General features: G+C 41.5%; 1 protein-coding gene and 1 long non-coding RNA gene across 7 annotated transcripts in view; one reads left to right on the top strand and one right to left on the bottom strand.

Annotated features, from left to right (window-relative positions):
• Window positions 1-10,384, top strand: part of LOC145723008 (uncharacterized) — a 171,643-nt gene extending 161,259 nt beyond the window's left edge. For both annotated transcript variants that reach the window (XR_014147706.1, XR_014147708.1), the window contains one exon: window positions 10,122-10,384. This is a non-coding gene — a long non-coding RNA (uncharacterized LOC145723008). The remainder of the gene's footprint in view (window positions 1-10,121) is intronic.
• Window positions 1-26,760, bottom strand: part of KCNAB1 (potassium voltage-gated channel subfamily A regulatory beta subunit 1) — a 370,920-nt gene that overhangs the window by 180,915 nt on the left and 163,245 nt on the right. The window lies entirely within an intron of this gene.

The raw sequence follows: 26,760 nt of genomic DNA, 5'->3' as shown, positions 1-26,760 counted from the left end.
ACCCTCCCCCCACATCCTTCTACAAACCTGATCCCTCCAATATGCCCTTGGCTGGAGCCCATCCAAAGCAGTGCCAGGAGCCTGGCAGTATGCAAGTAGCCCCAAGAAGGCCCAGGACCACTCCAAAGTGACTCCTTCCTGTGGAGAGGGAAAGATAACCACACACACTAGTCTGACTGCAGCCCAGCAGTGGGCTGCGGACAGACATCTGGTCTGACTGCAGGCCCCACCCACCAACAAACCTTCTCAGGGGACAGCACAGAGACAGCACCCTGTGGTTCAGTGCCACTGCATCTCTGGAAAACACCTGGTCTGACTCAACTCAAGCCCAAAGCAGCCCCAGATTGGCCCACTAACAACATAGGAAATAAACCCTGCCTATAAAAGGAGACACTGCAGACAACTGGACTGAAGGCAAACATGGCTCAGACACAGCAGTAGGGAACATGCAGCACACATAGGAGACACTTATGAAGCACTGGGTTCTGGCAAACAGAGGACATTGCACTGCAGGGCACTACAGGGCCCCTTCTTTATAAAGCCACTACTTTCAAGAGCAGGAGACATAGCTGACTTTCCTAACACAGATCAACAGACAGAGAGAGACAAAATGAGGAGACAGAGGAATATGTCCCAAATGAAAGCACAGGACAAAATCATAGCAAGAGAGCTAAATGAAACAGAAATAAGCAATATGTCTGCAAAAGAATTTAAAGTAATGGTCATAATGATACTCACTGGATTTGAGAAAAGAGTGGAGGACCTCATTGAGATGCTTAACAGAGAGACAGAATAAATAAAAAAGAACCAATTACAGATGAAGAACTCAATAACCAAAATTTCAAAAAATACAAGAGGAAATACAGATGAACTCAATAACCAAAATTTCAAAAAATACAAGAAAGAAAGCAGAAGAATGGATCAGCGACCTAGAGGACAGAGTAATGGAAAGCAAGCTGAACAGAAGAGAGAAAAAAATAAGAATGAAAATAGACTTAAGGAACTCAGTGTCAGCATCAGGCATAATAACAGTCACATTATAAGGATCCCAAAAGGAGGAGAGAAAAGGGGGCTGAATATTTATTTGAAGAAATAAAAGCTGACAACTTCCTGAATCTACGGAACAGAATCCAGATCTAAGAGGCACAGAGAGCCCCCTGACAAAATCAACTCAAGAAGGCCCACACCAAGTCACATAGTAAGTGATTAAAATGGTAAAAAGTAGTAGTAAAGAGAGAATCTTAAAAGTAACAAGAGAAAATAAAAGTTACATACAAGGGAAACCCCATAAGGCTATCAGTGGATATTTCAGCAGAAACTCTGCAGGCCAGAAGGGAGTGGCATGATATATTCAAAGTGCTGAATGGGAAAAATCTGCAGCCAAGAGTACTTTATTCAGTAAGGCTATCATTCAGAATAGAAGAAGAGATAAAGAGTTTCCCAGAAAAGCAAGGTTAAAGAAATTCATGACCACTAAACCAGCCCTACAGGAAATGTTAAAAGGCACTCTTTGAGTGGAAAGGAAAAACCATAAGTAGGAGTAAGAAAAGTAGGAAGCACAAAAGCAGTAAAATTAAGTATATTTATAAAAATCAATCAAGGGATTCACAAAATAAAGGGATATATAGTATGATACCAGATACCTAAAACATTGGAGAGGGGGAGAGGAGTAAAGAATGAGTTCAAATTTAAGCAACATCAAGTTAATATAGACTGCTCTATGCAGACAATGTTATATACAAACCTAATAGTAACCACAAATCAAAAACCAGTAATAGATATGCAAAAAATAGAAAGCAAGGAACCCAGGGCGCCTGGGTGGCTCAGTTGGTTAAGCGACTGCCTTCGGCTCAGGTCATGATCCCGGAGTCCTGGGATCGAGTCCCGCATCGGGCTCCCTGCTCAGCAGGGAGTCTGCTTCTCCCTCTGACCCTCCTCCCTCTCATGCTCTCTGTATCTCATTCTCTCTGTCTCAAATAAATAAATAAAATCTTTAAAAAAAAAAAAAAAAGCAAGGAACCCAAATATATCACTAAAGAAAGCCAGCAAACCATGAGAGAAGAGAGCAAGAGAAGAAAGGAACAGAGAAGAACTACAAAAACAACCATAAAGCAAGTAACAAAATGGCAGTAAATACATACTTATCAGTAATTACTTTGAATGTAGATGGACTAAACACTTCAATCAAAAGACATAGGTTGATGGAATGTATAAAAAAACAAGACTCATCTATATGCTGCCTACAAGAGACTCATTTCAGAACTAGGGACATAAGCAGATTGAAAGTGAAGGGATGGAAAAGCATTTATCATGCAAATGGAAGTTAAAAAAAAAGACAGGGTAGCAATACTTCTATTGGAAAAAATAGACCTTAAGACAAAGACTATAACAAAAGATGAAGACAGTCACTGTAAAATCATAAATGGAACACTCCAACAAGAAGATATAACAATTATAAATATTTATGCAGCCAACATGGGAGCACCCAAATACATAATGCAGCTATTAACAAACATGAAGGAAATAATAGATAGTAACATAATAATATTAGGGAACTTTAACACCTTACATTAATGGACAGGTCATCCAAACAGAAAATCAACAAGGAAAGAGTGGCTTTCAATGATACATTGATCTAACAGGTATATTAAAAACATTCCATCCTAAAACAGAAGAATACACATTTTTTTCAAGTGCACATGAAACATTCTCCAGAAGAGATCACGTATTAAGCCACAAAACAAGTCTCAAAAATCCAAAAAGATTTAAGTCACACCATGCATCTTTTCCAACCATAATGCTATGAAACTAGAAATTGACCACAAGAAAAAAATCTGGAAAGAACACAGATACATGGAGGTGAAATAACATACTATTAAACAATGAATGGGTCAACCAATAAATCAAAGAGGTAATCAAAAGATACATGGAGATAAATGAAAATGAAAGCATAATGGTCCAAAATCTTTGGGAAGCAGCAAAAGTGGTTCTAAGAGGGAAGTTTATAGCAATACAGGCCTACCTCAAGAAGCAAGAAAATTCTCAAACAACCTAACCTTACACCTAAAGGAGCTAGAAAAAGAAGAACAAACAAAACCCAAAACCAGCAGGAGAAAGTAAATAATAAAGATTAAAGCAAAAACAATATAGATACTAAAAAAACAATAGAACTGGTCAATGAAACCAGGAGCTGGTTCTTTGAAAAGATCAACAAAATTTATTAACCTTTAGCTGGACTCGTAAAAAAAAAAAGAGAGAGAGAGAAGACACAAATAAAATCAGAAAAAGGAGAAATAACAACTGACACAACAGAAACACAAAGGATTATAGAATAATATTATGAAAAATCATACGCCAACAAATTGGACAACCTAAAAAAAATGGATAAATTCCTAGAAACATAGAACCTCCCAAAACTGAATCAGGAAGAAATAAAAAATTTGAACAGACTGATTACCAGCAAAGAAATGGACTCAATAATCAAAAAAATCCCAACAAACCCAAGTTCAGAACCAGATGACTTACAGGTCAATTCTACCAAACATCTAAAGAAGAATTAATACCTCATCTTCTCAAACTATTCCAAAAAAATAGAAGAGAAAGGAAATTTTCCAAATTCATTCTATGAGGCCAGCATTTCCTTGATACCAAAACCAGATAAAGACACTACAAGAAAAGAGAACTACAGACCAATATCTCTGATGAACATAGATGCAAAAATCTTCAAAAAAATATTAGCAAACTGAATCCAACAATACGTTAAAAAAATCATTCATCATGATCAAGTGGCATTTGTTCCTGGGATACAAGGGTGGTTCAATATTTGCACATAAACAAGATAAAAACCATATGATCATTTCAATAGATGCAGAAAAAGCATTTGACAAAATACAACATCCATTCATGATAAAAAAAAAAAAACCCTCAACAAAGTAGGTTTAGAGGGAACATACCTCAAAATATTAAAGGCCATATATAAAAAACCCACAGGTAACCTCACACTCAATGGTAAAAAACTGAGAACTTTTCCCCTAAGATCAGGAACAAGATAAGAATGTCTACTCTCACTGGGTGCCGGGGTGGCTCAGTCAATTGAGCATCCAACTCATGGTTTCCGCTCAGGTCATGACCTCGTGGTTGTGGGATAGGGCCCCACGTCAGGCTCTGTGCTCAGCACAGAGTCTGCTTCAGATTCTCTCTACCTCTCCCTCTCTCTCTCACTCACTCACTCTCTAATAAAATCTTTAAAAAAAAAAAAAAAAAGAAAAGAATGTCTACTCTCACCACTTTTATTCAAGATAATACTGGAAGTTCTAGCCACAGCAATATGACAAGCAAAAAAAAGGCATCCAGATTGATAAGTAAAAACTGTCACTATTTACAGATTATATGATACAATATATAGAAAACCCTAAAGACTCCACCAAAAAACTACTAGAACTGATAAATGACTTTAGTAAGGTCACAGGATACAAAATATATAGAAATCCATTGCATTCCTATCCACTAATAATGAAGTCGCAGAAAGAGCAATTAAGAAAACAATTCTATTTACAATTGCACCAAAAATAATAAAATAGTTAGGCATAAATTTAACCAAGGAGGTGAAATACCTGTACTCTGAAAACCTTAGAACACTGATGAAAGAAATTGAAGATGATACAAACAAATGGAAAGATACTCCATGCTCATGGATTGGAAGAACAAATATTGTTAAAATGTCCATGCCACCCAACGCAATCTACAGGTTTAATGCAATCCCTATCAAAGTACCAACAGCATTTTTCACAGAACTAGTATGAATAATCCTAATATTTATATGGAACCACAAAAGATCCTGAATAGCCAAAGCAGTCTTGAGAAAGAAGAACAAAACTGGAGGTATTACAATCCCAGATTTCAAGATACACTACAAAATTGTAGTATACACATAGATCAATGGAACAGAATAGAGTGCCCAGAAATAAACCCATGATTATAATATGGTCAGTTCATCTTCAGCAAAGCAGGCAAGAATATGCAATGGGAAAAAGACAGTTTCTTCAACAAATGATGCTGGGAAAACTGGACAGCAACATGCAAAACAATCAAACTGGACCACTTTCTTATATCACACACAATAATAAACACAAACTGGCTTAAGGACCTAAATATGAGACCTGAAACCATAAAAATCCTAGAAGAGAACACAGGCAGTAACTTCCCTGACATTTGTTGTAGCAACATTTTTCTAGATATGTCTCCTGAGACAAGGGAAACAAAAGCAAAAATAAACTATTGGGACTACATCAAAATAAAAAGCTTCCACAGAGCAAAGGAAACAATCAACAGAACTAAAAGACAACCTATTGAATGGGAGAAAATGTTTACAAATGATGTATCATATAAAAGGTTAGTATCCAAATTATATAGAGTTTATACAACTCAACACCAAAAACCAAACAATACAATTAACAAACAGGCACAAGATATGAACAGGCATTTCTCCAAAGAGAACATCCAGATGGCCAACAGACACATGAAAAGATGCTCAACATCACTCATCAGCAGGGAAATGCATATCAAAACCACAATGAGATACCACCACACACCTGGCAGAATGGCTAGAATCAACAACCCAGGAAACAACAAGCGCTGGCAAGAATGTGGGAAAAAGGAACCCTTTTGCACTGTTGGTTGGAATGCAAACTGGTGCAGCCACTGTGGAAGATTTTGAAGTTCCTCAAAAAATTACAAATAGAATTACCATATGATCCAGTAATTCCACTACTAGGTATTTACCCAAAGAATACAAAAACACTAATTTGAAAAGATATATGCACCTCTATGTTTATTGCAGCATTATTTACAACAGCCAAATGATGGAGGCAGCCCAGGTGTCTGTCAATAGATAAATGGATTAAGAAGAGGTTGTACATATACACAATGGATTATTATTCAGCCATAGAAAGGAATGGAATCTTGCCATTTGCAACAACATGGATAGATCTAGAGGGTATGATGCTAAGCGATATTAGTCAGAGAAAGACAAATACCATATGATTTCACTCATATGTGGAATTTAAGAAACAAAACAAATGAACAAAATAAAATGAACAAACTGAAAAACACACACTTTAGAGAACAACCTGATGGTTACCAGAGGGGAGTTGGGTTGGGGGATGGGTGAACTAGGTGAAAGGGATTAGGAATATACTTATCATGATGAGCACTGAGTAATGTATATAATTGTTGAATCACTATATTATACACCTGAAAGTAGTATAAAACTGTATGTTCACTATACTGGGATTAAAATAAAATAAAATTTAAAAAAATGTTCAAGACCAATTTCACACAACCTTGGTGTCCTTCATTAAAAAAGATACTAGGAGGGTAACAAATATCAAACAAGTAGAGATTATTTGGCAAGGTAAAAAAAATAATAAATCCATCTGTAGGGAGATTCACGGTGGCTCAAAGGATGAAAAGTTTTTTATTCTAAGCTTGTTCCATCTAATATGATAGCTACTAGACACGTGTGGCTATTGTTCACTTGAAATGTAGCTAGTGCAACTGAGAAACTAAATTTTTAATATTAATTTTAATTAATTTAAATTTAAAAATTGGTACTCAATTCAGCTATCTTAAGTATGTCTGGAACAACTTGCAAATGTGAACTTTTTCAAATGTAAATTTTATTAAAATTAAATACAGATTAAAGATTTCTGATAAAAATTTAACATCCAGGAGCACCTGGGTGGCTCATTGGTTAAGCATCTGCCTTCTGCTCGGGTCATGATCCCAGGGTTCTGGGATCCCGCCCCACATCGGGCTCCCTGCTCCGTGGGAGCCTGCTTCTCCCCCTCCCACTCCCCCTGCTTGTGTTCCCTCTCTCGTTGTGTCTCTCTCTGACAAATAAATAAAATCTTAAAAAAAAAAAATTTAACATCCAAATTGAGTGTTTTTTTTTTTAAAAGTAGGCTCCATGCCCAAAATGGGACTTGAACTCACAACCCGAGAGCGAGTGTCATGTGCTCTCACTGCGCCAGCAAGCGGCCCCAAACACCCACCAGATTTTGAAGACTCAGTATGAAAAAATAACATAAAATATCTCATTAATAATTTTTATATTCGTTATATATCAAAATAGTAGTATTATGGATAGAGTGGATTAAATAAATTATTAAAATGAATATCATCTACTTTTTACATTTTTTTAACATGGTCTTAGAAAATTTTCAATTACACATGTAGTTTCATTATATTTCTATTGGAGAATACTAGTCTAAAACTTCCTACAATTTATTAAAACATATCAAGTGGTATTGTGAGCATCAAATATGTTTTGGTGATTTTTTTAAAGAAGTTGTATGAATGAGAAAATAGTGAATATCTTGTACTACACACAATGCAGTGACACTAGGTTTGTGAAACATTGCACAGTCATGCAGAAAACAAGAAATGGAATTCTTAAGTTTCTCATAAAAACAATATTTCTCCCGATAGCACAAATATTATGACTTTCTTTTCTACCTGTCTCTTTTCAAAGTTCCTACTCATTGCACAATGTGCCTCTTCTCATACTGGCCAAAGGATTCGCTGTGGCAACATGCATCTATTCAAGCCTGGTAACAGAATCCAGTCTTCAGAACAAGGGTGGGTGTGTGTGTGTGTGTGTGTGAGAGAGAGAGAGAGAGAGAAAGACAGACAGACGGATCGACAGACAGGGAGGTGTGAGTACATGCTCAAGAAACATTCCTATTTCATGACTTCGACCATGGAGACTTTGTTTCTTCCACTTTACCATCTCAAATAAAACACCCACCACATCACAACACACCAGAGGCGTTATGCCAACTGAGTGGGCAGTTCAAGGAACTCCCTAGTGCTGTAAATTGGGAAGACAAAGCCAACAAGACAGAGGCATTCTTCCTGGGAGCCACGTCTGAAGCCACAGTCCCTCTCCTGTAACCTCCTCCTGTGTCTGTAGGATTTCATCATTGCTGGAAAAGCCAGAGAAATGTTGCTCTGAGCCCTTCTTTTTTTAAGCTGATAAAAGACATCTTTGCAGAAACTTGTGCAGCCACGGAGGGAAATGTACTCAGAGCCATAATGTGTGCTTTGTGGGGCCGGTAATGATAAATCCCCAAGTTAATTGCAGATTTGACTTGTGCTGTATTTTGCTGTATTGTTTTCATGGAAGCTCAGAGAAGGGGAGCTCTGAGAGTTGCTTAATTTCTACATTTGAAAAACAGGAGCCTCTTGGGTTTACAAAAGGCAGTGAGTGAAAATCAGAAAGCTTGGATTTAATTAGTGCCTGATTGCTGGTGTTACCCAGCCTCTCTGGGACTCTGTTGTCCCATTGGCAACCTGGGCAGATTATCCCTGCCTATGGACAAGGGAATAATAGAAACAACTTTAAATGAGCTCTGAAAGATATTATCATATTTGAAAAATGAAGGCAGAATTTAATTTTTGTAGTCACCACCTTAACCTTACCTGATGCATTGTGGGAAGGGGTTTTGCTGTGTGAAAAGTGTTCAAGCTCACTTTCACGCCCTCCATATGTGATGTATTAAGACAGGTTTCTATGTTTTTCTCCAGTGAATTCTAACTTGCAGTCACATTTTCTGCAGTATGAAATTCCATGCAGTTGAGAATAACAAAATAATAATGTCTGAGGTTCTAAGGGTTCAAAATCAAATCCCCCAATGTGACTGTAAGTAAATATCAAAAAACATGTGCATTATATGGAATCCTCCTAAATTAAATTTTGATCATGGAGACAAATTTACTCCTTGACAAAATTAGCAATAAAATCCTAAGTTTTGAGTCATAGAGTATTTTTATTTTATTTTATTTTTGTACTAAAGAAAACGTCACCATCAATTTGCTGCAGTATTTCGATGAACAAGGACTTTTAAGGTAGTCAACATAGGCAGAGCTAATTGTTTCATAAGGCGGCAAGTGGAGCATTGAGCGTGAATGAGGAAGCGGTCTAGGCAGCATGAACATCTCCATTATCTCCATCACTGCCTGTGACCTACCTCTCAGAGGGTTTTCAAGGGCCACTGCATTAATGTTTATGAGACTGAGTTAGAATCGAAGGACGTGGGTCTCATTTCAATGCTAGCAATGTGTATAAATTAAAAAGTAGATTCTTTGGTGATGTATCATGCATTCTGTCGAAAATATTTAGATATTTCCAATCTGCATTCGTTTCTTCAAAAATGATGACATGAGTGTGAATATACTCTCTTAAAAATCTTAAGTTGCACTGCAGGATCCATTTGTATGATATATTATTAATCTTCTAGACTGAAACATGAGTCGTTATAACTCAGGTCTAGCAGACACTGAAATATCAATCGACTTCATCTCAAATGTGTTATCCCAAGGCAGCCAATTAGGGGTGCCTTCAGACTTTCTCTCATCTGACACTATAAATGAATAATAACTGGGCTCATAGGCTAGATTCTTGAATGGAAATCTCTCATTTGGATATTGCATGTGAGCTATATTCTTAAAGTTGCAGGTTTTGCTGGTTGGAAGTCTGATCAAAAACATAGTGAGTCAAGTAGATACATCACAAGTTATAATGCCTTAGTTTCTCTGGAACTAAATAGGGATGCATACTGAGCTGAATATTGGCTATTCGGTTGACTATACTCTACTTGCCTGCCTGGAACCGGTCTTTCTGGGGCATGGATCGGAGGATATGCATAAGCAGGATTGGTAAGGTTATCTCAATTCTCCATCAGAGACGGAAACAGATGTAACTTCTGGTGAAGTTGGAAAACAGAAAGAATGAACTACCTTTATTCTATCTTTGGGGCTTTATTCTAATGCTCCTTAAATTTCCTCACCTGCCTTCCTAAGTGCATCTTTAGGAAAGGGTAATTGATGTGTTTGGGCCAGATGATTTGAGGTGGGAGTGTTTTAAAAGACACAGGGCAACACCTCCATGGTAGGCAGCCTCTATGAGCATCCCCCAGTGATCCGTGCCTCCCAGTGTTCACACTCTGTCATCAATACCCTCCCTTTGAGTGTAGACTGGACCCAGAGACTGGTTCCTAGAAAGCAGAATACAGTGAAGTGATAACTTCTTTCTACCCTTTCTTGCTTGCTCACTCCGACAGAAGCCAGCCTCCGTGTCGTGATCAGCTCTGTAGACAGGCCCACGTGGCAAGGAAATGAAGGAAGGCCAGCAAGCAGCCATCAAATGTTCAAGCCTGCCAAGAGTAACATGAGTGAGTCTGGAAGGGGATCTTCCTCCAGCCGAGCCTTGAGATGGCTGATGGTCAGGCCTACACCTTGTCTGTCAGCTCCTAAGATGCCCTGAGCCAGAGGACCCACCTAAGCTGCACCTGGATTCTTGATCCCCAGAAACTGTGAGATAATAAATGTGTTTTTAAGTCACTAAATTTTGGAGTAATTTGTTACACAGCAAGACAATTAAGGCAACGTACAACACTTAACCATGATCATGTACTGACTTGACTGTGAGCCTCTTGAGGCTGGGTCTGGATCTGATTCATCCTTGGATGATTGGAACCTAGCACAGCACCTGGCACATAGCAGGAGCTCAATAAATGTTTGAGAAAAGAAAAAAGGAAGGAAACAGAAAAAGGAGAGAGAAAGGGAGAAAGGATGGGATAAAAGATAGGTGTCCATGAAAGGAAGGAAACTCAAGCTGACAGAAAGCTGAGAATGAACAGCTGACCACCTGAAGAATAGCTACTCAGTTGGCAGATTTTTACCTCACTTCTAATTAGTTTTATATTTGGTGAATGACTTGACAATTGCTCGGAGCAGAGTTCTCCCAATGGGTCTGTGCTAGAATCATCTGAGGAGCTTTTTGTCAACCATGGGAGTGCAGAATGCCAGATCCACTATCTCGGCACAGGGGGTAGCCAGGCATGCGTGCTGCTCCTGGCTGAGATGCCCACCTCCCCCGCCCCGCCCCAGCAGCGCCAAGGCAGTCCACAGCCAGCCTGGAGAACACGCAGCCAGTCCCACTCCCATGGTCTTAGGTGTCTTTGGGGGAATCCCTGAGGCAGGAGCTTGTCAGAATCATGTAGAGAGCAGAAAGGGGCCAGTTGGATTCTGGTGGGGCTACAGCCTTTCCCTGCCCAGTACCCACCAAAGCCTCTCTCCTGTGGGTGGGGGTTGTTTGCTTTTCAGGCTGCCCACCTTGGGGCCTGGACATCAAGGAGCATTAAGGGAACATGGAACAGATCTGTTGAACATGACCCCAAAGGCAGAAGACCGAGGTATGGATATTACTGGGAGACTTGGTAAAGAGGAGACAGCGGCAATGGAGGGGGTTTTCCTGGGGTTTAGTGGGCTTCCTGCCACTGAAGTATTAGATACAGTAGAAAGGTGCAAGCTGAGGTGAGGACTTGGGGTGAATTCTGTGTGGACAGAATATTATTACATATTCACTGAAGCGTCTTTCCCTTCTATTTCCTGTTACCTCAACCCCCTGCCTCTCCCATGACCCATCCCATTTAAGAAGCTGGAGCTACAGGATTCACTGTGACTGTGACACCACAGAATGCAGATATTCATCTCCAGAGAAGCGGAAAAACTCTGGGCACAAATAAAGCTTTGGAAGAATCTGTGATGAGGCATAGCCCATATCCTCCCAGCCTATGGACAACAATAATCTCTGAAAAGGGAAGAGAGAGACCTAGACATTGATGGGGGTCCCCAAGAGGAGCCCTCAGGAGAAGTGTTATTGGCAGATACTCAGATAGGTCAGGATGATGGGGAGTCTGAGGGCAGAAGTGTAACCCCAGCCCCTTGGCCTCATTCTGGACTTGAGCTGGAATGGCTGCTAGGAAGCCTGGACAGATAAGCCTGAGCCACTTCACGGAGCTCCTCAGTGGATGGAGACTCTAGGCCCAGCCCATGCTCTCCCTGACACTGTGCCAGTCCCCCAGAACAGAGGCACAGTCCAGAAGAAAAACAGGGAGAGACCCTAACTTGCCTAAGATTGCTTCACAACACACATACTGGGATGGGGGACAAAAATCAATAGAATGAAGCACAGTTACAGAGAAGTCAAGAATGTCACAGATCTCACACAGCTTAGCTCACAGGGTGACACTCATCCACCTTAGAGCCTTCCATTTATTGGGAGGGCAGATCAGAGAATTCATGGAATGAGGGGAGCTTCTGGCCGTAACCCACTCCCCCGTATCTTTGGCCCCTCCATCTTTGAACAGGCTAGAGGAAATTCTCTGTGCGGGTCCAGAAGTGTGTATTACCAGTGAAACCCTAGATGAGGATTAACAAGGAAAAGGAAACCAGGGGGCCAGTGAACAACAGGACAGTAAGTGCTGAATTAGACATAAAGAGGAATTTAATGAACTGACGTCAGGTGGATGCTGAGACATGGTGGACTGAGCCCAGTACACCACCCAGCATGACAGAAAGCCTGCATCTGTTCATGCACACCTCGTCCTCAGAATCCCACGCACTCCCATGACATAGAGCTTTCCTTTGTTATCCCAGAGCTGTCTGCTTAGCCCTGACTCTTCTGTGCAGGAGAATTCTGTTTGCTTTCTTTGCTCACCTTTCCCAACTCACACAGCACAAGATAGCTCCGTGTTGCCAACTAGGAGAATAACAACAGCGTTGTTGTGTCTGCTCTGAGATTTCTCGAGAAACTTCAAAGAGATTTCTTAGGAGAGCTTCCAGATTGGAAAGGAAATGAAAAACCTGAACCATACTAGATGATTTAAAAATTAAGCTGTTCCCCGCCACAACCACCTACCCATTTGTGCGATTCCATTCCTTCGCTGAGTGCCTGCTTTGGCACCCCATGCGTACGCTCTCAGAACCTTTAACACGCAGTGTTCCAACAGTGGAGTCCCTGTTCTGCTCCCCTCCGCTGGGGGAGGGCAGAGGCTGCATCTGTCAACAGCTCCCCCAGGACCTACCCTGTGCCAAGGACACAGCGCGAATGAGGAATTCTCTCTAAGTCAGCCAGGTCTTACTGAATACTTCAGTAGAATTTGTGGTACAGGATCTCTGGCACTACACACATGTTTTCTGGGGAATTTTGGTGAATCAAAACCTGTATCTTCATGGGCTTATGTCTTAACTTCTGAAATGCTTTGTTTTTTATTCTTTGCTCATCCTCAGGAGTCAATGGCTATGAAGTAATTTAGAATTCCAGTTTGTGGTTTTTTTTTTCCCACTCAATCTCCAAGTAAAATGCTATATAAACAAAAGCCTAAATGTATTGAGAACAGTCCTTTCCCAGGAAGAATTTTTTCCCATGAAGAAAGCTGCCTTTCTTAACTGATCTGTTGGATGAATTCACCTTTTTATCTTATTTTAAATTAAAAACAAATGAACTTGCATTCCTGTATGCTCAGAATGTACCAAAGTTTAATTATCCTGACATGGGCACAGTCTACTAAGGCCTTGTAGGACAAAATGATGGCAGACACAGGTAACATTAACATAAAAATAACAAGATAAGCATCCAAATGTTGGCCCATGTCAAACGGAACATTTAGCTCTGCCTTTTGAAATTAGTTCAAAAAAGATAAAATTCCAAGTGATCTCTGCCGTAACAAGTTCAGAAATTGTTTAGCTAACTGCAGTAGGGCTTAGTCTATGCAGGGAGTAATAGGGAGACAAAGAAATTATAGAGAAGAGGAAAGAACTCAGTAGGAACTAAAAATTAAGGAAGAAAAGCAGCAGCTGGAAAACGTGGAGTAGAAGTAGTGGGGTAGAGGGTCACCAACTCCTTCAATGCCACTAATTATCTTTCCCTCTTTAGAAGGTACTCGTGACACCAACATCTGTTTAAACAGGGGACTTCGCTCTGACCTCCTGTGCAGTTTGAATGGGACCCCTCATGGCTTGGTGGTCCATACAGTGCTGGACTAGAGACAGCAAAGGTAATTTCTGTTGCAGTCCCACCATTGGCTGGAACATGACATGAATGCATTACTTCAAGATTTCTCTTTCTGTTTTTCTTCCGCTTGCCACCAGATAATCTCACAAGGACAAATTTGTGCCTCTAGAACAGATTACCATTTCCATTAGTCAATGTAGTATAATGAAATGTTTAAGAGTTCAGGGGCTGTATAACCAAGCACAAGGTACTTGAACTCCCTGTGCCTCAATTTCCTCATCTGTGAAATGGGGAAGTTAGCAGCTACCTCACAGGGTCATTGGGTCCTTATGAGCAGACACGAAGAGCTCAGAACGGCGTCTGACATACATTTCAATACACGTAGACAGTCATCACCACCATCCTCACCATGCTATCATCAAGATCACCATCATCATCATCCTTATCCTTGTCACCATACTGTGCAAAGGTTGGGGCAGCAAACTCAAATGCTGCCTCTACAGGGCCAGGAAGGTAACAAAAATGAGAAAAGCATCCAGGTATTCCATAGGGAGTAGAGACAACTGTGGCTATTTAGAGAACACATGCGTGTCTAGTATAAATAATACAATTAAAATATTTAAAATCCCTATGCTTGCCTAAATAAAATGGATCTTAAGTCTAGATGCTAGTTTATGCCCACTGGTGTGATATAATCAACAAGACCCTCCACAACATCCTTGTGTTAAACACCAGGATGAATTCCTTATACGGTTTCTCATCAAGTGCTTCAGTGTAGGCTGATAGCATCATCTAGTAAAAGTTGTTCTGCTTCAGTCCAGAGAAGAGTTTTGGAGGGCTGAGGGGAATAGAAGGACTCTCCATAAAACTAATTTTTAAGCTGAGCTTTTGAAATGAAGAGACTCATCAAAGATGAATACCATAAAAGGAAGCTCCTTTACTTTCACTCAGTGGAGGCCCCAATCTAACTACATGCCTCATAGGGAATCACATCCATTCCCGTGGATTCCATAACAATATCGAATTTATGTTGATGACTCCCGAAGTTATTTCTTCAGATCAGAGCACTCCTCTGAGCTTCAGACACAAGTGTATAGTTTCCTTATAGTTCCACTTGTCATGCAGATTTCTCGACCTCACATGTCCAAAATGCAACTCTGAATTTTTTTCCCTAAAACCTGTTCCTCAGCTCAGTAAGTGACACCATCCTCCTCCTAGTGACTCAGACCAGAAAGCAGGGAAGACTATCTCATGCCCTACTGGCCAGCAAGAAATGTCATTCCATGTCCGATCTAAGTCTCAATTCCAACAGCTGCCCTGAATCCCTGCTGCCACTACACTAATCTAATCACTAGTATCTCTTGCCTGGACTGCAGCAATAGTCCCTCATCTGGTCTGCTTCTCCTCCTGCCCCCCTCCAAGCCATTCTCCCAAGCCAACTTCTTTCTCCACTCATGATCCTCACATATACTGTTTCCACTATCTGGATGTTCTTCCTCCCCCTCTTGACTATCTCATTTTTAGACCTCAGCTTAAATGTCACAGCTTCAAAAAGCCCACCCTAAGCACCCTATCTTAAAATAAGTCTCCTCCTGTGACTTTTTCTCTCTGCCCCTTATGTTTTTTTTCCTGGTAGAGTCTTACTACTCCCTACATTCTTTTATTAATGTATTTGTTTTTGCTTACTTGTACCTTGGGAACAGGGGCCCTGTGTACCCTATTCTGTCTCCCCAGTGTCTAGAACAATGTCTGGCTCCTTGGTAGATAGATGGTCCTGATATGTTTCCTGAATACAAGGAGGAGGAGGAGGAGGAGGATGACGAATGGGAGGAGGAGGAGGAGGTGGAAAAGGAGGAGGAGGAGGAGGTGGAAAAGGAGGAGGAGGAGGAGGAGAAGAAGAATGGACCAGAATCCTCCTGATTCCTGGTTTCTGGTTTCACTGACACTGCCCTGTTGGATCCATACTGCCCACACTGAGAATTCCCTCTGGAAATCTCACAGAAGCAGCGTGTTAGTTTAAAGTACATGAAGATATAGGAATTGTGAAACAATTTAAAGGTCAAAACTTTGAAGAACTAGAAATTAATGTTTGAAGGAAAAATACTGCTGGGAAATGATGGACAAGCTCTCTAAATTAGTTGTTATGTGAATCTGTGAAAGAACTTGAAGGCTTGAAATTTCCAGATTCCTTAAGTGCTGTTTTGACTAATCTTTGCACAGAGGCAATAAAATGCTATTAACAGATACATTTCTGTACATAACGTGCTGTGGATCAGTTTCTTATATGAAACCCCAAATGAGCACCATTCTACTGGCTCTCCAACTCTCTCTGATGAATCAGGTTCTTGGCCCTGACAAATCCATGAGAGACCGAGGCATCTGAGTGTTAGGAGCCTGCAGAGACCTGACCTTCTCCTCCAACAGCAAGCAGGGGTGTCCTAGCCCACTATGGGGGCTGATTCACAGGGGTTGAAAACCACATTTTGGCTGAGATGATGGGGCTTATGGTCTCATTTCTCCTGGGATAATTTCAGTCCTGCTTTTCTTGTCTCCATTGCTTTCTTTGTCACATTCCAAACACTGGATCACACCTTTTGCCTGGTCCCTGAGGCTAAACGTCTTTTCATTTGTCTTTTAGACTTATTAAAATTTGTGTCACCTTTTTTTAACCTGACTGGTAAGACATTAATAAATACATGTTTCCTGTTTTAGGATTTTCCCCAGGATCTTTACAGATTTATGCCACGTAGACTTGGAATACCTTGTAAGAGATGTACTCTGAAATGAAAATAATATCACCTTGGTTCTTTCTTCTCTCTCACACCTCAGTAGGAGAGCTGGCTTTATTCTATCACTCTGATCACTCTACACTCTACTCATAAATTTTACGACCGTGGCAGGCTAACAAAACAGAACCAGGTGGGCAAGAGGTCTGAAAATTCATCTGATGAATTAATGTAAAAGGCTGTAATAGAAAAGAAAAATGTCTCCATAACATGAATCAACTTCTGCCTTTTTCCTAGACTCCTTTACATTGGACTTCTTCATTTTTGATGGTTGTCAGAGCTAGTACTAGATAACCACTTACTCTGAATAAGATAATTTACATATGTTATTTCATTTAATTCTCACACCAGCCCCAACACTTAGCATACCTGGTTTTTTTTAGGGGAAAAAATGGTACTAAGATTTCTTCTGATTATAAAGCATTTAAGAGACGATGTCATGATTGGAGCTTAAATCTTGGCCAACTACAAATGTCGTGCTTTTTCCACTGGGCACGACTCTCCTTAGTGAAGTGTCGCATGTTCCTTACTTGGGAGAGATGATGCTCCCGCTAATTTATTTCTTCACAGACTGTGACATGACCATGGCTTTTCATGGACCACGTATACATTGGCACTTCGTATACCATAAATTACATGATTTCCTCTGAGCTTCTCTCCTCCCAGTTCAAAAATAACGAAATGTAGAGCTTAAACTGTAGTTGATTTGCTTTATTTCCCTTCAGGTGTTGGCTAGAAGATCTCTTTGCTAATAGCTACTCCAGACCATATCATTAATCATATAAACATGGAAAAGGTATGTATCAGACCATAACAGGGGCAAATACATCGCTTTTATTTCCGGAAGGGTGAGCACTTAATGTTCATTTAACCGAAGCCTGCACTCCCCCATTTGTTCCTTCAGAACGATGAGATGGCTGCAAACATCCAGCTTAGCAAAAACTGGATTTAATTCAGTTAGCTCTGTGGTGAGATGCCACCCAGGAACACAGCACCAGACAGCCTCATTGATTTATTTTCCTCTCCTTTCTTTCTCTGTCGTTTCTCTTTTCCTTCATTTCTTTCATATACAGGCTAAAGTTGGTAATTACTCTTCTGTTTCTAGTTCAAATTAGGATTGGTAGAGAATATTCCAACACTGAATTTCCCAGTTAGTTGGTAAGGAGTCCTTAACTCAAGCTCTCCCCAAGTGCCCCAACCGCCACATCCCAGCAATGCCCCTCTACCTGCCCCCACTATCCAGCAACTAAACGGCTAAGACCCTGCTCCAGCACTAGGACCAACTTATCAACCCTGCTTCTATTAGAGTTTGTTCTAGCAAAATGTAATAACGCAAACAACTTTTCACATCTCTATTACCTTGGGCCCAGGGATCTCAAATGGAATATTCTCAAACTGAAATATTTTTGTTTTGTAGGCCATAATGTGTTCACAAATCCATAAATCTGTTTTAAATTCAAGTTCCATAATCTCAAATTGCAGAGCTCTTGGGCGCCTGGGTGGCTCAGTTGGTTAAGCGACTGCCTTCGGCTCAGGTCATGATCCTGGAGTCCCGGGATCGAGTCCCTCATCGGGCTCCCTGCTCGGCAGGGAGTCTGCTTCTCCCTCTGACCCTCCTCCCTCTCATGCTCTCTGTCTCTCATTCTGTCTCAAATAAATAAATAAAATCTTTAAAAAAAAAAATTGCAGAGCTCTTGAGTCTCACTAAACTTGAGTTTTTCTTCATGTTAACACTACATGTGACCAAAGATAGGGTATTTCTTTATTCTCAATTATGTAATAAACTTGGAGAATTAGGGAATGTAATAAAAAAAAGTAAACAAATTAAAGCTCAACTTTAAAACTGGTACATTTATTTTTAAAACCTCAACCCACTTCTTTCTCCCCAAAACAAACGTTATTAATGGAGCAATTCATTTTTCCCCTTTGCCACCGGGAAAAGGAGAATTATAGTGCCTTCTGAATCTGATCCACTGCCTGCTGAGCACAGCATGCAATTAAACTACAAATAAATAAAACAAATTATGCCATTTATTTGTTTATACTTCTCATTCTAGAAAAGATTTTAGGCAGCCTATTGTTTACTATAGGGTAGAATGGATAGGAAAATTTGATTTAATTTGTTTGGCCTGTTTAGAAGGTAAGCTCTGGGAAGAAGAGGCCATACTTTTGGGGTACATATATGGGTGCCCAAAAGGTAAGTTTTCCATTTTCACCATGAAGAATTGAGAGTACTGGGGTTACCAGTAAAATAAGGTGAAAAAAGCAAAAAATTCATACCAAAGAAATCTTTTGGTCTACCATTCAATAGTTGTGTGAACTTATAAACTTTATCTATCCTTCAATGACCTATGGGCACCCTTATCTCCCCTTTAATGGACACTGTATGTTTCTGTTTCTTTCTTGAACAGGCATTAGGCATATCGTGTTGGATTCAGGTGTGATTGTCCCTTTGACTCAATGGGATATGGGAGGATATGGGACACTCTTCTGGTGGAGGGTGAGGCCTTTGAAGAAATAGAGGGCATTATCACCAATTATCAGAGAAAGAGGCCAGGTTTCAGAACTTGGACAATTAACCTTGGACAGGAGGGGCAGGGAAGTCTGTTTCTGGACCTCACCCTCTGGGTCTAGAATTAGTGGTGAACAGAGGGCTAGACCTAGATGTAGACATGATGGGCTCTCAGAGCACAAACTTACCACCTGATCCTATTTAGTTGTATGCTATTCTCTCTGTTTATTTCTATTTTATTTTTTATCTCTTAGCTAGTGTTTCACAAAGTGTAGTCTTTGGTCAGACCAGAATCATCCTAGATGTTAGTAAAACAGAATCTTTGGGGTTATGACCTTGTTATCAGATATTAAATAGGCCCTCCAATTTGAGATTCACTGCCCTGGTCTTTTAAATATTTAAATATTCCCATCTTTTCAGCTATGCCTCTGAGCAGATAATAGGTACACTCGTGGTTATACATGTGGAAAGAATGTTAAGAAGAAGCACCCACCACCTAAGATCTGTGGGCAAATGGTGGGTGGTCAATGGCAGCTAGTGGTAGTTTCCAGAAGGAGAAAGTTGCTCTTGGCAGGGAAGCACAGAACCAGAGCAAGGAAGAATCTGGGCTGAGAAGTCGAGCAGTCCTTCTCTTCGAGGTAGATTTCCCTGTCTTTCCAACCTTAGAGGAGTTTGATTTTATTTGGTCCTTTTATTTACAATCCCATATTATTTGTGGTTCACATAAAGGACCCCTTTAAAAAGTTAATCAGAGAGAAATAAACTCAAGAGGAAATGATACAGATTTTTCTAACGGGTGTCTCTGGCCAAGACAAGCCCCACTGACAGCACCAAAATGTGAAAAGGAGCTGTGTTCCAAAGTGTTTCTCCAGGCCATTCTAGAAGAGGACTCTGATTACCTATCAAAGAAGAGCAGATGGATTCAAGACCCTGAGGTGCTAGCAAATCATTGAATAGGAAAGTGATCATGTAGTATCTCAGCCAGGGCACTAACTGTTAAAAACATCCAGAGGAAGCTCAACATGTCAAAGCAGATCTTCAGTCTCCAGTAAGAGGCAGGATACATTCTTCCACTTACAAGTTCTTTGTTTTCTTTGACTTCTTAGTATTTATTGGTCTATATATTTAAGTAAATTAGTCATTATGGTGTCACTCTAAGTAGCCTTTCTGTATAGTCACTAGTGTTTGTTCCTGGGCTTATTAAATTCTCCAATCCTAAAATATATTGGAGCCTAAAACCACCCTGCTTTTGATGCCTTCAGAACTAGCTTTGAAGTCAGCCAAGGGGGCCAAGAAGGGAAGGTCTCAGCTGGAGTACGAACCCACTGGGGACTTTCCAGCAAGCTCTGCACTCTCCCATCAGCTGAGGACACTGAAAGGGCCCTGACCTCGGAGACCAATTCACTGAATGAAGCTTCTCTGTAGCTAGAGAGCCTTGGCGACACTCTCTTTTCTTCTGAACCCAGGTCTCTGAGGAGTCTTCATGGCATCATCATAAACTCCCACATGGCTGCTCGCCCGCTTACAGGGGAGGATCTCTGACCAGAAGCTGATCTGTTCTAAGGCCTAGGCAACATCCACATAATCTGAAAGCTTGTTAGGAATGCAGAATCTGGGGCCCCTCCCCAGACCTAGTGAATTTTAACAGAATCCTTAGGTTTAAGGATTAAACCTTAATCCTTAAATTTAAGAAAGACAAAGCTGTGGCAGCTAGAGAGCTCCATATTTGGAGCCCATTTTAAGCAGGAAGATTTAAGTTCACAGCCTTCTAGGCTGTGAACAAGACACTGAATGACAGGGTGGGGGGAGGGAGGCGGACACAATTCTTCATAACAATGGGAGTCTGTGCAGATGATGTTGCATGTAAAAGTTTTCTTCCTTCAGGTGTATGTAAATAGCACGAACTCTAATAATTAATGATGTATCTTTAGGAGAAGTAGCTCCTAGCTATGTTATCAGGAGAAATCCTCTTTGTGCTCCCAAGAGTGAGGAGAGCATCTTGAAGAGAAGTGAACCTGGACACCGTCGCCCCCTACTTGCCTCCTGAAGTCCCCCAGGAGGGTCAGTCCATCCCAGGGTTGCTCGGCCCTGGTTGTTCATCAGAAACACCTGGGAGTGCTCAAAAACACCAATACCCTGCCCCCACCTCAGACCAGTTACATGGGAATTTCTGGGTATGAGGCTTTGTGCAGGGGTATTCTTAAAATCTCTTGGGTATGCAAGCCAGGCTACTCAGAATTAAGAAATGAATAGTGTGTCAGAGGGGGTGTGGGAAAGTAGCATTTACAGGTGTTCCTCGGGCAACCGCAGGGGATGAAGGTCCACAGTGTAGGGACAGGAGGAGCTAGGGAGACTTGGGGACAGATGAGGACAGCTAGACACTGGGCTTTATCCATAAGGAGACCCCATGCAAAGAGCTTAATGTCTTTGGGTGCTTTTCCTTGGATTAAGAGGACAGGCGATGCAGCTTACAGTCATCAACTGTTCCAACTGAATATTTTCATTCCTTTTAGGTCTCTTCGAACCTGGAATGGAGTCTACCTTTTGCACCACCTGTGGTGTTGGTGGTATAGAGGAAAAAAGAAAAAAAGAAATGTAGATGTAAAGTGAAGTTTGGCTTCCCCCACATTCACACTTTCTTTGAAATTCATGTGTTTGTGGAAAACAGGGTATTACTGGGGGACTTCGGCCAGGCATGCCAGGTGGTGTCTCTGAGGAAGCTGAGGGTACCAGAGCTCCACTGGGAACATGGGGTTGCAGAGGGGGTCAAGGAGCAGATGCCAGGGATGGCTGTGATGTGGGTGTGGGATAAACCTTTCCCAACATACATTAGGTGGTGTTCGTCAAGTTGATGGCTGTGACCCATTCGTTTGTCATGAAATCCATTTTAAAGGTCACATCCAGTCTTTTTAAGCAGGATAAAATGGCATGGAATAGAATAGAAACTATCAGAGCTCACAGCCCATCCCATATGTAAGGATAATGATTGTTTTTTTAAACTTTGGCGTATAGTATGCACGTATCTCTGTATGTGCTTTGGTTTACAATGGAAAATGTTCCTCTTTCTATGGTTATGGTCAAAGCATTTGAGAACCACTGAATTGCATTTCTTTGCTACCGAATAAAAAATAAATTTTACTGGACACAGTCTGTGGGTATAGCACTCCATGGTGCTATGAGACAGGCCACGGGGAAGATAAGCCACAATCTCAGCCTGACAGAGCTCAGACTGTGGGAACAGGCAGAAGAGGGGCGGAAGTTCTAACAGCAGGTGCACAGATGTTCAGGGGCCTGGGGCAGGCCACAGGACAGACTCAGACAACATCACTGTGGTTAAGATGGTGAGAACTGAGCTTGCCACCACAGCATTTTCTTGGTACTCACCCCAAACTTAGACGTAGTCTGACAGGCTTATGTGTCTGAAAATAACTTGACCCATGGTCTAGACCTGGTTTTTAGAAGTTTCCTTCATTGACAACTTTCTACCAGTTTTCAACCCCAAAACATTTGCCACAAAGGTAGGTATGTTACTCCAAGGGAAACTAACATTACTATCTATTATAAATACGTATCTGTAAGTTGTCACTTTACATGACAAAAGACATTTCTGTATTTCTGGTCAAGTCATCAAGTTTATAAGTGCATTTCATGTGATTAAATTTACCGTAAACATAGGCTTCAATGTAGAAATATGCTACCTTTTCCAGACTGGCATACTGCATTAAAGGAGGAAGGTCTCTTTCCATTAATAATTATTTGATAAGACCAAGATTTCTCTAATTATTCACCTTAATTTGGGAGGTGGGGAGTGTGGAGGTGTCAGGGGAGTCCAGTTCTCCCAGGAAGAAACAACGATAACGAAAGTGGAATATCCAGCTATTACATATGGGGACGATACAACTGTTACCTTGGCAGCAAAGATGGCCGATGAAGAAACAGCAATAAAGGGCTGGGCAGACACCCAAATTATAAAACCCATTTCCTCTCCTCACCCTCTCTGACTTGGCCCATCAGGTGAGATGTTCACAGGCCCATTGAAGATGCAGGTGGTGATTCCACCTGCAAGGTTCCTGAATTGGCTGCTTATCTCAGCCTTGTCTGAAGTGGCAGGGAGGACACGCCAGCTGGAAATGGGAAGGAGCTACCTGGAACTCTCAGAAAAGGAGCTTCCCATAGGGAATAGTAGGTTGTAGGGGTTTTCAAATCCCCCAAACTCTGAGAGAGGTGTCGTGTGGTTAACAGAACAGTTTCTCCCCCTTTCAGAGGGAATCCTGAATCATTGCTAAGGACATCAGGGATTTTAATTTTTTAGCTTATCCAGAAGTCCAGTTCCCAATGGATTTTTCCTTTTACTTGAGCTGGACGCTAGTCAAGATGGACTTTTCCACTGGGCCCTAGTGAAAGATATCATGGAGCCGTGCTTACATCTGGGCAACACGATGTGTAGGACTCTTTCGTGAACCCCTCAGAAATGCTTCTGCTGTTAATATTGAGAAAGAATGCCTCCCTTAATTTCCCTTTGATACGAACTAGGAGAACATACATCACTCTACCTTCAGAAATTGTATTTCCATCCATAATCCTATTTGATGTTTATGACAACTTGCAGAGAGAAATTGAACAGATATTATCATCTACCATTACAGATGAGAGAACAGAGACACGGAACCTTGATAGGAGTCTCCCTCATGTCACCAGGTAGCAAAAAAGACCAAATGAATCAGATTATACCGTCTTCCAGCATCGCCTCTTTCCGGGACCCCACACAGAGAGAGGAGAAGCAGTGAGGAAACCAGGACCCCATACAGAGAGAGGAGAAGCAGTGAGGAACCCAGGAGAGGGGCTCATTATCCTTGGTGGGCTATGAGCTCCTGACCCCTGCCCCAGATTCTGTGGGCAGCAGGGGTGCAAAGGCAAGAAAAGGCACCCACACTGGGGCCAGTCTGCCACCGTTACTGGGACGCTCGGCTGTACACGAGCCGCTGCCTGCCTGAGTAAATGATCGGCCCATGATAGACACAGGTGTTATTGTAACTAAAAGAGGCTGGCCCTTGGGCTGCACTGAAGTAGGTAAAATCGTGCGGAGTGACCACAATAACACAAGCACTGAGCCACAGATGCGAAGTTCAAAGAATGGCTCTACCACTTATTACCGAGGCGGCTTTGGGCAGTCACTTCACCTCTCTGAGCCTCAACTTCTCTTCTGTAAAATGGGATAGTCAACATTCAGGGTCATTGTAAAATCGGAAATTTGCACATACTAGGCACTTGTATAATTGGGGGAGGAGGGAGGGTTATTACTATTATCTTAGGCCGCCACTGGGGCATACTACACTTGAAATAGACCCTGTTGCCACACGCTTTAGTATGATAAGTCAATTAAATAGTCCTTATGTTCCTAATGTCGAGAAAGAATGGCTATGGAATAAATTATTAAATATTTGACAAAACAGAGATACCACGCTTATACTTGGGCTCTAATATTGAGGCCCACATTTTTGCTTTCTTGGGCAAAACTCCCCACCATTTAGTGTAAACCAGCCCCCCTGGGTCATTCACGCCCTTGACCCAGGCCAGGTTCCTTCCAACCTGAGTGCCTCCGTATCCTTCGGCATGTCCCTGTAGGGAATAATTTTCCTCTTCTGGGAATTTCTCCATATTCTGACTGAATCTTCTTAAAGGCATGTGTCAGAAGTGTTGGTGGGGTCTTGGGAGTGTTGCGGTGACCCAGGAGTGCCGGATCCTGTCCTGTAGCATACCGCCCACCCATCCCCGTGACCCCATGAGATGCCAAGGGAGATACCAGCACAGTGCAAGAATGGACTAACATAGCAACGAGCATAATGCCCACACTATGTCTGGCTGCGGGTCCAATGGAAGCCCCAAAGCACAGTCATGGACACTGGCAGCTGGGACATGGACGAGGAAAAAGATCTAAAAGGTCTGTTTTCTCCTCCTTAAGCTTAAACCTGAAATGTATCACACTCTAGGAAGCTTAATGACATGAAAGGAGGTAGAGATGCCAACAAAAGTAACACGACTGGCTTCCCAAGTGAAAGTGGGCCATCACTTTTCGGAACAAAAGAGAGTTCTGTGCCCACACGCAAAACCTTTGAACACACAGTGTTCCTGCCCACTAGCAAACCCGCAGACCCGACCCAAATTGTGTGTCCCGGAACTTGACCAATCAGCTTTGTGACTCCCTCCCTGGGTGGCCGGCAGTGAAAGGAGGGGCGCTGAGAGATGGACCCTCCCTGGAGACCAGCGGCACACATACCAGTACGTGTCACCCAGTGACTTGCGCCATCATCGCTGGTATACACACCATCCTCCCGACTGGATTACAGACTTCCTGAGAATAGGATCTGCTGTTAGTTCATACCACACAGTGTTTCAAACAGAGAGATAGACTACACTTCGCTCCCAGGAGCCCGAGATCATGACCTGCGCTGAAATCAAGAGTCTGATGCTCAACTGAGCCACCCAGGCGCCCCAAGTCAAACCACTCTTATTGGGCTGACTCCAGTAAGAAATGCTCTACTGTCTTCCGGCAAACAGCTCCAAAGCCATCAACCCTTAGTCTTCAAAACAGCAGCTTCCTCTCTCCACAACCCCCAACTACAGTGCCCTCAGTTGATGATTTATTCCCAACTTATCTCATGTATATAGAGTGAAACTTTATTTCTAGAGGAGGAATTTTGACCTCTTATGGCAGAAGTAGACAATTTGAATAATTTCCGTGCCTCTAAATGCCGTGTGACTTATGGTAGATTTAGTGAGGTTGGTAGCAAAGACAAAAAAAAATGAGGCCAGACCCTGTGATTTTTACTGCAGTAGTATTCTCACTGGCTCCTGTGCCCAGTCCTTATACAACCAGTGGCCACAATCACATAACTCTACATTCCTCTGCATGTATCACAAACCTTTTAGTTTTGAAATTGTGGTCCTTGAATAACATCACATGAAACTTGCTTATAGGCCTATCAACTCCCTGGACCCCACAATTGGTTCAGCTCACTGGTTTGCAGAGGTGGGGGTTCTTCCTTCCTTCCCATTCCTTGTCTTTCTCTGTCAAGTTAGAGCACTTGTTCAAAAGAGAAAAATTTCCACCAGAAGAGGGCTGAGTTATCATCTTCTCTCCTAGAATTTCCAAAAAGCATCTTTTGGTTTTCTCATTGGAAGTTTCAGGACCCATCTGTACAAATAAATTATTCTAGTTTTTTATCACTATAAACCTCAACAACCAAACTTCCTTAATCCTTGCCATCCTGAACAGGTAAAATTCATGGATCATCAGAAGTAAGCTTTAAATTATCTTCAAGTTGCTGACCAGAATTTTAGTTTGTAGATGAGCTTAAAAGAATTTGGGTCCTTTCTCCCCATCAATTATGAAACTAATTCAGTAACATTTTAGCACTATGGTTAGCGATATTGTTAATCTTAAATATACTCTTGATAACAAAAATTAGACAAATAATTCTAGTTCCTTGAATGCCAACAGAGTGGTTCAGCCACTGTGGAAGAAGACAGTATGAAGGTTCCTGAAGAAATTAAAAATAGAACTACCATACGATCCACTAATTCCACTACTGGGTATTTACTCA

The sequence above is a fragment of the Leptonychotes weddellii genome, chromosome 1, assembly GCF_054177405.1.
Source record: "Leptonychotes weddellii isolate Sample4059 chromosome 1, ASM5417740v2, whole genome shotgun sequence".
Classification (NCBI taxonomy): domain Eukaryota; kingdom Metazoa; phylum Chordata; class Mammalia; order Carnivora; family Phocidae; genus Leptonychotes; species Leptonychotes weddellii.
The sequence above is the reverse complement of the archived record's forward strand: the minus strand, read 5'-3'. Positions and strand labels throughout refer to the sequence as shown.